We start from the raw sequence: 14,482 nt of genomic DNA on the forward strand, positions 1-14,482 counted from the left end.
TCCAGCAGTTTGCTAGCTACTCTCTCTCGAACAAAATGATAGTCAACTTCTATGTGTTTTGTCCTTGCATGAAATACTGAATTTGCAGATAAATATGTAGCACCAATGTTATCACACCAGAGGCGTGCAACTGGTGAATGCATAACTCCAAGTTCATGTAACAAACCTTGAACCTAAATAATCTTAGCAGTAGCATTAGCTAAAGATTTGTATTCAGCCTCTGTACTGGAGCTAGAGACAGTGGCTTGCTTACGTGCACTCCAGGAAATCAAATTAGGACCAAAGAACACATAGAAACCTCATGTTGACCTTCTGTCATCTGGACATCCTGCCTAGTCAGCATCTGAGAAAGCACTAACAATATTGAATGTTGACTTGGTAAATTTCAGACATGTACTCATAGTACCTCTGAGATATCTCAAAATTCTCTTAACCGCTATCATATGCTGAGAAGTAGGAGAATGCAAGTACTGGCATACCTTATTGATAGGAAAACAAATGTCAGGTCTTGTCAGTGTTAAATACTGCAAAGCACCTACCATACTCCTGTATTTTGTTGACTCCTCGGCCCCAATGGTTCTCCTTCTTCTCTTGACAGTTTTTCTGATGTAGAGAGAGGCATGTTTGAAACCTTGCAATTTACCATTCCTGCACGCTTAAGCATATCCAAGACATATTTCTCTTGGGTGAGAAGTATTCCATCTTTCACCTTTCTAACTTCAATTGCCAAGAAGTAGTGTAGATCACCTAAATCTTTCAAGGCAAAGTCCTTCTTGAGATCTGCCAACAATGCTACGATTGCATCTTGTGATGAGCTAGCAACAATAATATCATCAACATAGACCAACATAAAAATAGTGATATTTCCTTTCCTATAGAAGAGCAAGGAAGTATCTCCCTTGGATGATTTCAAACCAAGTGTTTGAAGTTTTTCACTTAACTTGGAGTACCAAGCCCTAGGTGCTTGTTTTAATCCATATAGGGCCTTATCAAGTTTGCAAAGATAATTTTCCTTGCCTTTTACCTCATAACTAGGTGGTTGTCTCATATAGACTTCTTCCTCTAGAACACCATGAAAGAATGCATTCTGTACATCCAATTGCCTCAAGCTCCAATTTCTTGATACTGCAACAGAAAGAACAAGTCTGATAGTAGCTGCTTTCACAACAGGGCTAAAGGTATCTTCATAGTCTATACCATATCTCTGTTTAAACCCCTTTGCTACTAGTCTTGCCTTATACCTATCAACTTGACCATCTGCCTTTCTCTTAATACGGTAGACCCACTTGCAATCAATAACATTTTTGTTTTGTGTTGGTGGGACTAGGTGCGATGTCTTATTTTTAATAAGAGCACCATACTCATCATTCATAGCCATTTTCCACTTAGTGCCACCTAGAGCTTCATGTAAACTACTTGGTTCACCAGTAGTAGTTAAACCCCAAAACCGAACCTTAAGCTTGTCATACCTGATCGTACCATCTGTACGAACTTGCGGTTTCACAATACCATGTTGGGATCTTGTTCTCCGAGTTGGCACATCAGGAGCTGTATGAGGATCCAGCGCAGAGGCTCCGGCAGAAGAAGACACAGCCGCACGAGATCCCACTTCGATCCTGCCGTCAACCGCGCGAGATCCCACATCAATCCCGTGTCAGCAGCAAGGCACCCGCCAGACCCGCCATCCTGCCTCATCGCTTCTGCGCCATCCGCGGCAGCCGATGCTCCCGCGCCAGGTTGGGCCACCTGGATGTCATTGAGAGGCGGCATGCGACGCGAGGAGCCGGTCGGCTGGCCCGCGCACCAGCGGTTGGCCCACCTAGGGAACTGGCGCCCGACGCACCCACGTATCATTCTCTGGGTGGGGTGCGCTGACCCGAGGGAGATTCGCCTGGACTGCCTGCACCCGTGCCACCTACGCCAGAATCAGCCTCGGGATCGGCGCTGGCAGCACCTGAATCTCCTTCATGCTCCGCGCCTCTTTCGTCTTGTTCTGTCTGCATAAAATGATACACAGGAGCTGGATTTTCACCAGGATTAGCAGGAAATTTAGCATGTTGACCAAATACACGTTCACCCCCGTGAGCAATTGGCTCAGAGGGAATAGTTTCAGGAAGCAACAAGACTTCAGAGCAAAGAGGGGTGCCTGCATTTGAATTTAATGCTTTGAACGGAAAAACTGTCACATCAAAAATAACATCAGGGGATATATAAACCCGGCCGGCAGAGACATCAAGACACTTGAAACCTTTGTGAAGGTTACTGTATCCGAGGAAAACACACTGTTTGGATCGGAATTCTAATTTCCTAGAGTTATATGGACGGAGATTGGGCCAACAAGCACATCCAAAACCTCGAAGGGATGATAATTTGGCTGATCATGAAACAAACGACCCAGGGGAGTTCCAAAGTTGATCACCTTGCTAGGCGTGCGATTTATCAGATATGTGGCAGAAAGAAATGCATCATCCCAGAATTTGAGGGGCATGGAGGCATGAGCCAAGAGGGAAAGTCCCACGTCTACAATGTGGCGATGTTTTCTTTCAGCTGATCCGTTCTGCTGGTGAGCATGTGGATAGGAGACGTGGTGGGTGATTCCTAGTTGGCGAAAAAAGGTATTTAGGCGTTCATATTCGCCTCCCCAGTCTGTTTGCATGGTGATAATTTTTCTATTGAACAATCTTTCAACTAACGCTTGGAATTCATGAAAGATCTTAAAAACTTCAGATTTGTGCTTGAGAAGATAGATCCACGTGAATTTGCTATAATCATCAATAAAGGACACATAATAGTTTTTCCTATTGATAGAATCACGGGCAGGCCCCCATACATCGGAGAAAATTTGCTCTAAAGGAGCTTTAGATACACTGAACGAACTAGGGTAGGGTAGTTGATGACTCTTGCCCAATTGGCAAGCATCACAAACACCCTCTTTATTTAACTCACTACTTGAGAAAGGAATATTGTTGTGGCTAAGGACATGACGAACGATAGTGGATGAAGGATGCCCTAGCCGACTGTGCCACCTGACCGTGGACACTTTATTGACACCAAACACCTGTTTGCTTGAACTCAATGGAACCGATGATAGGGGGTAGAGACCTTGTCTACACCTGCCGTGGAGAAGGATTTTCCTCGTCCCCTGTTCCTTAACGAAAAAGAAACATGGGTGAACTTCAAGAAAAGTATTGTTGTCAGCGGACAAACGATGAGCTGAAATAAGATTTTTGGTGGCATCGGGTACATGCAATATGTTTTTGAGATGAATATCACGAGTAGGGGTTCGAACAGTGGATTGACCAATATGACTAATTTCCATACCTTCTCCGTTTGCGGTGTGGACTTGCTCGTTGCCGTTGTACTTGTTGCGGACGGTCAACTTGTCGAGCTCGCTGGTGATGTGATCTGTGGCCCCCGTGTCGAGGTACCAATTGGTGTCCACTCCATAGGACGAGGTGGTGGCTGATCCTACACTCTTTTCATTCTTGGCGAAGGAGATGTCGAAGCGGCGGTAGCACTCGATGGCGGTGTGGTTTGGCTTCTTGCAGATCTGGCAGACAACCTCAGGGAGATCGTTGCCTCCTCCATTGCTGTTGCCACGGCCTCCTTTGCCGCGGCCACTGCCTCCATTGCCACGACCTCCATTGCCGCGGCCACCGCCTCCGTTGCCACGGCCACCATTGCCACGCCCGCCTCCGCGACGGTAGCCACCATGGCCACGGGACACGACGTTGGCCGAGGACTGAGAGGACTGGTTTCCTCCTTCAAACATGGCAAGACACTTTTCAAAACCGGTCAACTGAGAGTAAAGTTCAGCTACCTTGATGGGCTCGGTTCTTGCAGCGCAGATGGACGAGACGAACGAGATGTAGTCGAAGTCGAGTCCGGCGAGGATGTAGGAGACCATGTCATCATCGTCGAGCGGCTTTCCTGCTGAAGCCATCTCGTCGCCTAGCGCCTTCATGCGCCCGATGTACTCGGCGTTGGTCGCGGTGCCCTTTTTGGTGGTGGAGAGGGCGATCCGCATGTTGACGATGTTGGCCTGCGTTTGGGAGAGGAACATCTCCCTGATCGCGGTCCATGCCGCGGTGGCCTTGGTGCAGTGGGCGACTTGGATCATCACAGGAGCGGAGATTGAATTGAAGATAAAACTTAGCACCTGGGAGTCTTGCGCCAGAGCGATGTGATACGCCGGGTTTGGCACATCGGTGGGCTTGCCGTCCTTGTCGGCAAGGTTGGGCTCCGGAAACGGGTGATCGGGGTTGAGGTGGTCGATCAGTTGGGCTCCGCGGATGGTAGCTAAAGCCTGCGCACGCCACACGAGATAGTTGCCGTGGTGAAGCTTATCAGCGATGGGAATGAGGGCATATGGAGCGGCGGCGGCGGTGCTGGAGCTAGCCATGACTACTAGGTTGGATGCGATAGAGGAACTAGGCTCTGAATACCATGAAAGATTGCGTGGAAGCGTAGGCCTCTGGCAGGGACGTGCTGCATGTTATATAGCCAAGGATAAGTTACAAAGATACGGTAGTTAGGTCGTGGATTAATCCTCAAGAAAGCTATACAAGATATGAGGAGAAACCCTAACAACCTAACTACCAGATTACAACAACACACGCACGCAATCTGGCCCTACGTACGGTGCGTACGGTTTATACAATACCGTATACACATGGTACAATACTTTCTAACAGGTTAAACATCAACGTTGATACAGTGCTAGCACGATTCTCTCTTTATTTCGTGATGAAGTTGTTGGACAACATATCAACTTCGCCAAATGCTCTCCTTATTTCCTACTGCATGTGAATGTGGTGGATTTCCTTTACGGTGGGACAACTTGGATGCCAAGTTGCTGAATTTCCCTGCAAGTATCTTGGTTTTCCCTTCTCAGTTAGGAGACTAACCAGAGCTATTTACCAAGCTTTGTTAGATCTGATGCGGTAGAAGTTAGCTGGCTGCTGGCTAGAAGCAAAATTTTGGCCGACACCCCTCTATATCAGATGATGATCATTGACCAGCCCCTTTGGCTCATTAAGAAGGTGCAAAAGCTAGAGCGCAGCCTCCTTTGGGACGGTTCAGATGTGGTCAGGGGGGTAAGTGTCTGGTGCGATGGAGATCCAAAGAGCTGCGTGGGCTTGCAATCCCTCGCATCAAAGAAGAGATCAACACACTAAAAGCTATGCTTGTGGTGGCCTTGGTGGTGGCCGCACTGGATGGAGGCGGAAAAGCCATGGCACGGCCTTCATCTTCCTGTTGATGGCAAGCTCATTAGGTTCTGGCGTTACAGATGGCTCCTGGCGATGCCTCTTGCTACTGCAGTTCCTAACCTCTTTGGGTGCCGCACCAAGAGAAATACAGTACTTCGATGGCTTGTTCTCTCGCTGGAGATGCCCGGATGAGATTCCTGAAGCTAGCATGACCTCACTCAGTCTGCCCTACAGGAATCACAAATATGTGGCACAAGATTAGTTCTGTGAGACTGCGGCATGGAGGCATGCACGGATACCATAGCGATGAGCAGAGAATGGTCAGTACTCGGCAAAGTCAGATTGCCTTCTCACGGTTGACATTTATATCATAATCTGGTATGCAAGATTTTCGCCTGGACTACTATTCAAGGCTGCTGATAATCTTGAAAAGAGGGGATGGCCTGAAGTGCGGTACTTGTCAGCTTTGTCTTCAACAAAAGTGAAACGTCTTGCAAGCTGCCTCTTCTCAACCGGCATCTGGAAGATGATGCTGCCTTTGGTCTGGTCAGATCACATCATCTTCCATATGCCGGTTGGTTGATGGAATGCTCAAGCCAACTCCTTCACAATTGCTGCTTCCAAAGGATGCAGCCTGCCTCTGGCATACGCCCAGGACAGGCTAGCTTTTCTAAGTTGGCAGCTCTTGCTGTTTGTACTATTGTTTCCTCTCATTTACATCAATGAGTGCAACACGTTTCTACTCCTCTACATCAATGAAATGCAACATGTTTCCTCCCCTTACAACAGATCAAGACAGACAAGGGCGATTGTAAAGCTTTTGATGCACCAATCTACAGTTCTAATATAACCACCAGCAGATCAGCAAAATGGGTGCTGGTTGATACCAGGGAGACGAGCGAACATAAATCATTGGACACCACTATGCTTAGAGCACATGGGCTTATGACATGGTTTGCCCATTTACATATACAGAACACCATGACATCAATTGGTTCCGATGATAACAGAGCTCTAGCAACACAGAGCAAACCGTTCAGAATGGAGAACTGACAGCCAACCATCACAGAAACTATAGATACTACTATTAGTACTAGCACGAGTCTGTCCTGGAGAAAGCAATATTAGTACTACTAGTACTCGAGCAGCTCAGAATGGAGGTCCCAGCACCAACGGACGAGAAAACATCATCAATACTAGCAGCGATCGTCGGCTCTACAACCAAGGTGACCTCACATAGGTAGAGGCTTTCGGCCACGAGGCAGAGGCCATTTGTGACGTGGCAAAGGGTTGGCTCTACGACCAACGTAGCGTGGCGCAGGCAACGGCCATCTGCCATGAGCAAGAAAGTAGAAGTCAATGAAGAGATCTATTCTAAACAATGTCACAGATAGATAGTATTAACATGTGTAAGAAAGAATACTTGTTTCCATCAATCGGTGCAACAGTTTCAGTGTTCCTGTGTGTCCCGCCAGGCAACAACCATCTGTGTGGTTGATCAGCCATATTTCAAAAAGCATAAGAGTTACTGAATAAATTATTTCAAACAATATGTTAAGATACCGTACTTAAGAAAGAAAAATACCTATTTTCAACACCCTCAACAATAGTACCATCTGCACTAGTCCTGCAAGTACACCCAAAATCAATTTTACCACAAGGAAACGAGTTAGTTTAAACCAATGACATACCAGCTTAATGCGTTAAAAAATAGGCAAGGATATAAGAGCACGATGAGAGCGTACGGGTAAGTATGGCATCAAGAGTGATAATGGCAGATAACAACAGAACACGCCAATGAATTAAGTTACCGGTATCATGTACAATTATATCACTACATCAGTGCACAGTATTACACTTTGGGCACACACAAGTTTTCATATCAGCCAAACACAATTGGGCCAAAACTATGTTTAAGTGAAAATGATTAAACGATGTGAAAACTAGAGACGAATATACACAGGACAACTTCCCTAAAACCTACAAGCTTCTTTTATTAAAAAATAAGACATACCGTTTTTTATTTAAGTTCAATAAGAGGCGGTGAATAACGTCCCTCGGCAGGAATGGAGTTTCTTCCTCATCATAAAAGTTCATTCGAACAAAATTCCCATCATTGTCAATAAGAGGCCCCCCAATCCCAGCCTAGCAAAATAAAAGGAACAACATACAAGAGTTACACACAGATACTGTTTGATAGATGTAGTGATAGCTTATGTTAGTATTCCAACGCTAATAACTTTTTGGCATGTTAGAGGTACTGGGGAAGTCCACAAGAAATACCTTGGTGATTTTACAGGTGGAGACACATAGTTCTTTGCAATCAAGTTTGCTTTGTTTGCCAATCAACACCTTCCCCTCAACAGCCATTAGTTTGCGACACGCAAAAAGACTACCCACAGCTATTACGTCCATAGATGAGGTAACTGGATGCCCATGGATTTTTATTATACGAGGACGCCAGAATCCCATGATGTCAACAAGAGCAACATTGTAGTGTAAATTATAACAGCTCAATATCCCTACAACTCGAAATTGGTTTGGAAGGCAAACTTCAATATGCAATGATAACGTTATGTTAACCAGTATCTGAAATGAAAAGAAAAAAATGATAGCAGTTAGCAGTAACAACCCTCAAGTTATCATCGATCCTGTGTGAACTGCCAGGAACTCTGAACAAACTTGCTGAAGTCAGAATTGTTGCAGAGCATGCTTCGCCCTTTATAAATACACCTGAGCAAGAAAACTTTTTTGCAAATCCTACAGAGATAATCATTCAGTTATCAATTAAAACATGGACAAGTACTGTATAACAGAGTCATCACCATTGAATGAAGCAAGTGAGACAACACTTCGATTCATTTTTGAAGCAAGAAGTTTGCTTGATTCTGAAGCAAGTGAGTAGGCACTTTGATCCATTTCTAATCCAAAACCTCCCAATGGTTTCCTCAAGATATCCTTCTTGAAGGTATCATCGAGAAGATGTATGTATTGCCCACCTAGCATGATACACCAGTTAAAAGTGTTTCATAAAGTTTTTAAAGTGTGAGTGTGCAACATAAGGTACTCAGCAAAAATAAGTTAAAATGTATTGGCTGCCAAGGGTTCAACGTAGGCCATTGTAGCTTCAATATGTATTCCAAGAAAAAGCTGTGATGGTGATGTTCCATCTTCCTTCTTCCATCGCACCATTTCCACATCTTGTTTAAGGGTTTGCCAAATACTCCCTCTGTCCCATAATATAAGAGCGTTTTTTAAACTAGTGGTGTCAAAAACGCTCTTGTATTATGGGACGGGGGGAGTATGTCATATGAGTATGCCTCACAGTTTTGATATTTCTATGTTATCTTGTTTTCCTAACTCCAAGTCAGTTTCTGTGCCCATGGATTTGCAGACTGATGTGGCACATGCATGGTTAAATTTATTTTCATGGTTTCCATAGCAACAGGCAGGCATTCACCTAGTTTATCAAATAAATAAAATTGTGAAGACATAATGCTAGTACTAATCAGTCAGTATGTTTTGCTATGTACTAACAGTATATGACCACACACCAAGTGAGTGGATAGGATCCCCATAATCTCCCAGTTAGGTCGTTTGTCACATAAAAATGGAGAAGCTACCATTCAGCTTGACCATGGACCCAGTATGGGGAACACAATATAACTTCCCGTCTCGTCTTCCTCCCTGTGGTTTCAACGGCTGTCAAAGGACAGCCGCGCCTCTTGGGTCCAGGGCTGTCTCATTCTGGCCTAAACAGCCAATATCCTATGAAATAAATTTGCTCACCTCCTGCCCTGAGGAAAGCTGAATCTCCATAACGACTTTTAAATCTTGCACTTGCAGCTTCATCAACCTCTTCCTTAACACTGCAGCACAATGTAGAAAACTCACTGTGATAAATCCACAAAAAGAAGATATCAAGACACAGACCATGCACAAAATGAGAGTATTAAACAAGGGGAATATAGAAAAAGAAGGGAGCGCCAAATAGTTGCATATACTTTACAGCAAATAAATTTAATAAAATCTAAAACAATTTCTCCATGGCTCTGTTTAAATGCAAGTTTAGAGTGTAGCGGAAATATGCATTACCGCCAGATTAATATAACAATCGTAATCTAGTACTCCCTCCGTCCCAAAATAAGTGCCGCAGACTTAGTACAACTTTGTACTAATGTTGCACTACATCAGCGACACTTATGTTGGGACGGAATGCAGCTTGTTGGGTTAAAGGTAGAGATGGTCACAGATGCAGAGCAACAGGAGATGTAAAAAAAGTAAAAAAAAAACACAAGTACAAAATAGCTAATGAGGCAGTTTTGGGGATAAATTTGTAAACCTCGAAGCTGCTCTTACACAAACTCAAATAGAAATAGGGCAGGGAGGTGTAGTGTAGGATGCAGTGAGAGAGAAGTATGGGTAAGCCAAACAGAGTGTTTGTTCATCAATGCTGAAAGTGTGCATACCTGACCATCTCGCAAAACCACATGAATTCACGAATCGAAGGCCTTCGCACGTAGGGGGTCTTTCTTTGTTTGGTACCAGAGCAGTTCATCCCGACAAAGTTGCCATCAAAATCAACAACGGGACCTCCAATCCCCACCTAGCACAAACATGAGGATGAAGTTATGCATTAAAAATGCAATTAATAATTCCTGAAACCAAGGATATGCATCGGCACATACAATGATATAAGCCATTCATACCATCATATAGCAGTTATATGTTTGAACTGTACAGACTAAAGCAGCTAGCTCACCTCATGGATTCGGCATGTGCTTAACATCTCCTCATCTGTAAGAGCGCATACAGAGGCAAGATCTACTCCACTTGTGGTCTTTAATTCTCCTGAATCATAATAGCGCCATACAGCTGCTACCTTCCTATAAGGCTCAAACTGCGTGGCACGATCAAGACTTAGATGACATAGATGGGGGGGATCAATAACATCGTCGTTCTTGATTTTGACGATAAAAAAATCAACATATATCTCAGGATTCTCTATCCACCCAGTGACAATCTGATCATCGGGAAGGCGTACTTTAATCTGAAATGAGCACAGGGCAATGGCTGTACTGAATTAATCATTACAGGTGCAGCATATATATTAGCATAACTAAAAATCCAGAAAAGGTTACCGTCAAACTTTCAGTGATCTTCCCTAACCGACAAGTATAAGGAATCAAATTTATCGATGTCAGGAAACACGTGGCATCAGGACATGAGCTTTCGATGCATGTGCCCGTGCATTCGTGTAATTGGGTATCACCTGGAGAGGGAGAGAGTCATACGTGCAAACTGAATAGCTGGTCATCAAAAACGATGTAGCATGAGAAATTAAGGACAGTATAATCACCAACCATCGAATGAGGCCAGCGCCACAATACTCATGCTTAATCTGGAAAGTACTTGCTTACTCAAGGCACCTTTTCTGGATTTACTCAATTTCTCTACGGACTTAGCACTCAAACCTAGTTAATTGAAATAAAATCATGTGTGATACAGTTAACAGAACGGTCTACTATGAATAGTCAGGAAAAGGAAGCAGAAATGGGCTCACTTGGCCTAATTGCTTTCATCTCACTGTTCATTCTTGCCCTTGAAACATCATCAAACCCTTCCTTAACTCTAACACTGCTGCATAACGTAGAAAACTCAAAGTGATAAATCCACGAAGGCAATGTATCGCAACCACATAAAAAAAATGAGCTAGTATTAAACAAGGGAAATTTAGAACAGGGAAATTTAAAAATGAGCTAGATTAATGCAAGTTTAGAGTGTAGCAGAAATCTGCATTACCGCCAGATATTTCACAGCAGAGAAATGTAAGAAAATCATAAACAATTTCCCCATGGGTCTTCTTGTTAAATGTAAGTTCAAGTGCAGCAGAAATATGTATTAGCGCCGGCATTGAAATAACAACCTTAATCTAGTGCAGTGCAGATCTAAACAATTAAAGAAAAGAAACACATGAGTAGAAAAAATAGCTAATAGTACAGTTTTTGGGATATAAACTCGTAAACCTTGGAACCTGCTCTTTGGCTTTGAGAATGACACACCTTGCACACAAACTCAAATAAAAATAGAAGGGATACGTAGAATAGGATGCAGTAAGAGAGAAGCATGAGTAAGCCAAAGAGGGAAGGACAGTTCATCAATACTGAAAGTGTACATACCTGACCTTCCCGTGAAGCACCAAGAATCGGAAAATTCCCTCCCTTCGCACGTAAGCAGTCTTCTCCATTTTGGTACGAGAGGAGTTCATCCCGACAAAGTTGCCATCAAAATCAACAAGAGGGCCTCCAATCCCCGCCTAGCACAGAAGTGACAATGAAGTTACACAGAGAAAATGCATGCAATTCATAATGGCTGAAAGCCTGAAACTGTATAAAAGCAGCTCACCTTGTGGATCCGGCACGTGCTTACGATTGTCTCATTGGTTGGAGAGGCGAGATTTAGTCCACTTGTGGCTGTTAAAAATCCTGAACTGAAACAGCGGCGTACAGCTGCTACCTTCGTATGTGGCTCAGACTGCATGTCACAGTCAAGACTTGCGGCATCAATACCAGACACATTCTTGATGTTGACAATGAAAAAATCAACATATATCTTAGGATCCTCTATCCACCCAGTGACAATCCGATCATTCGGAAGGCGTACTTTTATCTGAAATGAGCGCAAGGTGAATTAATGATTACAGGTGCAACATATATACAAGCATAATTAATAACCAAGGAAAAGAGTAGAGAGAAAAATTACATTCAAACTTGCAGCTGGGCGAGTAGGTGGAATCAACCGTCTCGATGTCAGGATTGTAGCTTCAGAATCAGAACATGAGGTTTCAATGCATATGCCTGTGCATTCACGTAACTTGGTATCACCTACGTACGCACAGAGAGAAAGTCAAGCGTGCAGACAAAATAACTGGTCACTAAAAACAGGCAATATGAGAAAGTATTAACAGCAAGTAAAATCACTAACCATCGAACGAAGCAAGCGACACGACACTCCTGCGCAATCTTGAAACTACTTGCTCACTAAGTTCACTCAGGGCGCCTGGACTGGATCCACTCGAGCTGTCCAATCTCGCTGCAAAGGTACCACACAAAGCTAGTTAATTGAAAATAAAATCATGTGTGATACAGTTAATAGAAGAGGATCTCAAAGCAATGTTGGAGGGCTGAAGATAAGAGGTTCCATGTAGCTCGACCTACAGAGAAACTTTACCTTAACAAAAGCGTCAATTTTACTACTACTTATTGTGAATATGTACTTGCAGGAGAAGGGAAACAACATGGACTCACTTAGTCACTTGGCCTAGCTACCCTTTTGTAAGGGCGTTGCTCTTCATCGCCTCTCACCAGCCGGCGCTTGTTTTTCATCATCGATCTTTTCAATCCAGCCTGAACAGCAACGAATGAAATTCAGCTAACACTGATTGATCTGATTACACAACTAGTGGATCGGTATGGTTGCCAGACAAATGGAGGGATTGGGCTATCCGTACACAATAGATCGGAGTTGGAAACTAGGTCATAGAAACTGCGCCAGATTACTGTGGTGGAATCGCTCCAAGAAACTGGGTGGGTTAGTTGAAGTATCCGTATAGTACAACCAAGAAAGAAAGATTTTGAATTAGATCTCGGACAATCCAAGCAACCAAAATTCGACTGGAGGTGGAGAAGGGATACCTTCGAAACAAGCAGATCTCACCGGCCGCCGCTGGATTCGTCGACGGAAGGATCTCTGCTCCAACTTTTGTTTTTTTAGCCGACCTTTTTTTTTTGAGACGACATCTGCTCCAACTTAGTCCAGCCGCGAGAGGGATTGAGCTCGTTTTTTCTGGGCCGGCCCACTAGTGGAAGCTTCCGGTCAGTTTTTTTCCTTTTATTTTTCCTGTTTCCAACTAAAAAATCATATAGGGTTCAACCATATCGTCAAGAACTAGTATAACTACTCAAACAAAGACATGAAAGTTAGGGACAAGTTATAAGCCGGCATCAAGCTAGTGAAGGGAGAAGGCATGGTCGTGGTGCGTGTCTTGTAGTTTATGCCGACCTTCATGCTAGGAAGGAACATGTTTGTGCGGTGGTCGAAGCTATGCCACAGTATGGTGCCGTTTTGACGATCGGACTACGAGATTACTCGTGTTCAGAACCACCGCCGTCAGGGTAGACGACCAGACTAGTGGTCACGTTAGTTGTTGCCCAAATGATGCAGCTCCCGCCACCATCGTCGGAGCGAACCAAATTAGAGTTGTTGGTGAGGGAGAGCTTCGGTGTTGAGGAAGTTGTGTTGGTTCCCGGGGTGTCTCGGTTGGCGACCCACACAACACTGAGCTGAGGAATGTCGTTATACCATATGCCGGAGTGGAGTTGGAGGGATTGAAGAAGCCCAAGATGAATCCACCATCATCGGAGACGATCGTGTTACCAGGGTACAACACATTGCCGGGGACGAGACGGTCTTGGGAAGCGCTCAGTGGCAGGGAGAAGAGGATCATGACCATGGTGTAGCTGGTGAGAGGCGGCCAATCCATGGGTTGACTAAGCTTAGATCCGAGTACTAACTAAGGGTTCAACTAAGGCTGACCATAGTGGTGGTATCTTAGCCGGTATCATGCACTCCAGACGAGCAAACATGCTAGTATCATATACATGATAGTATGATACTAGTATATGATACTTCCCACTATGAGTAGCCTAGTTAGGCTAACTGAGAGTAATAAAGTACTTCCTGCAAAACAAAAAACTAGGAGTAAGTACATAATCATACCAATCCTTGGTCTACAAGCAAGATATACTTAATTTGACTAAAGCATCCAAGAATGTTTGATTGCGGCAGCAGATGATTGAATAATGCAAACGTTTTTGGAATTCTAGTAGTTGAGACTTGACATATATATAAGCTGTCCATGCCGGATTGGGATGCCATCATCACTACTTACTGGTCAGATAGTTGTTGTGTATCAACACTTCTGGTCAGACTGAAACATTAAGCTATATAGTGCAGGAGGATGCTGTCATGCCCCGATAATCGAAGTAGAGTTTGGTGGATGAATTGGGATCCTGGAGAATGGGGAATCGATATTGTAGGATCCCAGTATTTTATATACCGTAATCATACTGTAGGGTAAAACAAGAAATATTTTGCGTTTATAATGTACTAACAAACCTATTACACATTTTTATGTAGTGGTCGTAATGGGGCAGTGGATGACAGGCTTCCTGATACACTAAGGAGTGATTGTTCGAGAACTTGTATCTTTT

General features: G+C 44.0%; 1 long non-coding RNA gene and 1 pseudogene across 1 annotated transcript; both read right to left on the minus strand.

Moving 5' to 3' along the window:
* Nucleotides 1–3,783: 3,783 nt before the first annotated feature.
* LOC119304608 lies at nt 3,784–3,925 on the minus strand (annotated as a pseudogene).
* Nucleotides 3,926–12,242: 8,317 nt separating this feature from the next.
* Nucleotides 12,243–12,736, minus strand: LOC119297863. The gene is made up of 3 exons (XR_005145746.1): nt 12,721–12,736; nt 12,526–12,616; nt 12,243–12,302 (listed from the first exon to the last, which is right to left on the minus strand). It is a non-coding gene; the product is annotated as an uncharacterized LOC119297863 (long non-coding RNA).
* Between the last annotated feature and the right edge of the window lie 1,746 nt (nt 12,737–14,482).

The sequence above is a fragment of the Triticum dicoccoides genome, chromosome 5A, assembly GCF_002162155.2.
Source record: "Triticum dicoccoides isolate Atlit2015 ecotype Zavitan chromosome 5A, WEW_v2.0, whole genome shotgun sequence".
Lineage (NCBI taxonomy): Eukaryota > Viridiplantae > Streptophyta > Magnoliopsida > Poales > Poaceae > Triticum > Triticum dicoccoides.